The following is a 2,733-nucleotide window of genomic DNA, read 5'->3' as shown; positions in this document are numbered from 1 at the left end:
TAGCCTGCTATTACAATGTTCCACTGATTAGCTGCCTCGCACCAGCTCCTGATGTGCTTACTCTCATTCGAAATTGGGCCTTTCAGTTCTTCCACCTTATTTTTAGATTGCGAGAATTCATACGGAAGTGCATGCACATTTGGGTATGTTGCCTGGTTTTCTGTACCCTGTTTAGACTGGACTTCATTTGTTCATCCCACCGTTTGCAATTTCAGTCTTTTTTGTCAACTCCTGCTGCCATCTTTTAACTAAGATACAGAATTTTAATGACTTCGACTGTGAAGGATCACCCTAAATTCTGTGGGGTTTTGCATATCTGCCTTCTTTACTTAGTTTAAAAATTCCCCTACAACTTTTTTTTTTTAAGTATCAGCAGCCCGATTCTATAGCGCTCAGGCCTGTATCTGTATTCCCGCAAACAGCTCCCTGCCACCTGCCTGAACTCTCGCCAGAGCCCTCGGTCCCGAGGTCTGCAACCGCCCGTGGCCGCTGGCCGAGGCGCTGCCCGCGGTACGGAGCGGCGCGGAACAGCGGGGTGGCTCCGCCACGACCTGCAGCGCGGCCGGGGCCCGGCAGGCGACGCCGCAGTGCGGCCGCGGCGCTGCGCGGCGCAGGCACGGCGAGGCGCTGCAAGCAAAGCAAGTATGCGATCCCACATGGTCTAGCGGTTAGGATTCCTGGTTTTCACCCAGGCGGCCCGGGTTCGACTCCCGGTGTGGGAAAGCTGCGCTCTTTTTACGTCTCACCCTTTTTTCCCTCCCCAAACAGCAGCAGCTCCTCCGCCACCCTGAGCACGGGATAAAACAAACGCATGACTCGTACTCCCACCCCGAAACCTCTCCTTGGCCCCCTGCACCCCAGGGCTCCCGCAGCAGTTAAAAATAACACCCCTGGTACTTTTAGCAGAATCACAGGCAAGCAAGTACCTGTTACCTAAACATTTCATTTCAACACATGGTACTAAAATAAGACTAAGTCCCTCCTCCAGGTCGAGCACTACCCCTTAACCAGGAAAACTTTTGTTAGGAAGTGTTTTACTTGAAGCTTCCCTCTGGCCTTCCTGCCAGCACCGAGGTGAATCAACGCAAGCACGTAGCAACCATGCTAATAATCTTGCAGTTACATAATCACTGTTCCTGGTATATCAACAGCCATGTCGTACGCTGCTAGAGCCCCCTTAGCGCTGGTGCCAGAGCTGGACACAAAGCTCATGCCCAGCTTGTGCGACTGCTTCCCTGATTCGTGACGTGTAACGTGGAGGTGCTAAAGGGCAGCAAGCACTGTTAAGGGCCCTCATTACCCACCCCCACCAAAAAGTCTGTATATATTCAAATCCTATATATGTTTTTACCCCCTCGGGATTCACATCCTGCTCCTTCCTTTCTTCCATGCTTCCTGGATATCAGTAAGTGTGAGCAGTGTGTTAGCGGAGTGCACAAAAGAGTCAGGACTGTGGGCCTCCTTCCAGAGTCTGACTCCATGCTCAAGCAATGAAAGAGAAAACCCTCATGAAAATCCGTTGGCCCGAGCTTAAGCACGTACTTAAGTCACAGTCATATGATGAGGGAACAAAAAATATCCCGCTGAATACTCTAACAAGTTTAGCTGCCAATTTTGAGTTCCTGCAGAGTTCTATCTATACTAAATGCCTTTGACAATTTGCTTGAAGGTTGAGGGTTTATAACAGGTATTTACAAGACCAAGGAAGAAAACCAACAGCTTATTCTGGGGAAATTGAAAGTTCAACCGGGTAGAAGTTACCTGAACCATTTCCAGACATTGATCTGGATTATGCTTTATCCACACACGTAAGAAATAGTGCACAACATATACAACTGAGGCAGAAGAAACTGAAGCATACGGCAAACACTTTTGTTCTGAATTTCCCCACATTTCTGTCCTTCAGTGGTTATTCCTACTTCATGGTAGACTTGGAAGTTATTAAGCTAAATACCAACTCGTAAAAAGTTAAAAAGGTTTAAGTCTACCGAACAGGATAATTGGCATGTAAGATTTTAAAGGGTTGGCTGTGAAACTCTCTGAGCCATAGACATTGCTATTGCACAAAAGACTGGAGGCCTGAGAGAAAAAAATGTCACTATTCCTACACCTTAATAAGGGTAAGTGGCCTGGGTAGCTGGAAACTGGTTAGTCCTGACATTCTGGTGCCTGACGTAGGAGCAGCACTAACAAGCACCAAGCGATGAGGTGAGAGACGTACAGCTACAACAGCCAGTGTAGCACTACGGGAAGAGCCTCCGTAAACCTCATTTTGTCAATGATAAAGTTATAAATTTTGTTTTCAACCACACTGTACAAAAATCATCACGTTGCAATATAACTCATGCATTTTTTGACAATTTATTTTTCCTAAATGTCCCAAACTTGATTAAGTTGACTGGTTCAGTTCAGAAAGACTTGAAAACTCTGTGTAAGAGCTTTAATATCTTTGTAGGCTATTAACTTTTCAGGAATTTCAGGAATGATACACTAGTCTGGGAGTTTTGAGAAAACAGATTTTGAACTGAAAGACTACAAGCTTGAATTCAAATTCCTTAACTGATTTAACTCCAGTAGTTCTATTTGATATAATAAAGTAAGAATTTCAGGAGGCATAAAGTGGCTTTAGAACTTCTCTTGAACTGTTTCAGACTTGTAGGACATAAAAATTTCAAAAAAACCTCAGCCACTATTGTTTGTCTGGTGCTGACTTAAGTAGAAAGCCCAGGAAAT

The 2,733-nt window shown here is 45.6% G+C and overlaps 1 non-coding gene across 1 annotated transcript; it reads left to right on the top strand.

The window, feature by feature from the left end:
• Positions 1 to 650: 650 nt before the first annotated feature.
• Positions 651 to 722, top strand: TRNAE-UUC (transfer RNA glutamic acid (anticodon UUC)). The gene has a single exon. It is a non-coding gene; the product is annotated as a tRNA-Glu (tRNA).
• The last annotated feature ends 2,011 nt before the right edge of the window (positions 723 to 2,733 follow it).

Source organism: Dromaius novaehollandiae, chromosome 16, assembly GCF_036370855.1.
Source record: "Dromaius novaehollandiae isolate bDroNov1 chromosome 16, bDroNov1.hap1, whole genome shotgun sequence".
Taxonomy (NCBI): Eukaryota; Metazoa; Chordata; class Aves; order Casuariiformes; family Dromaiidae; genus Dromaius; species Dromaius novaehollandiae.
The sequence above is the reverse complement of the archived record's forward strand: the minus strand, read 5'-3'. Positions and strand labels throughout refer to the sequence as shown.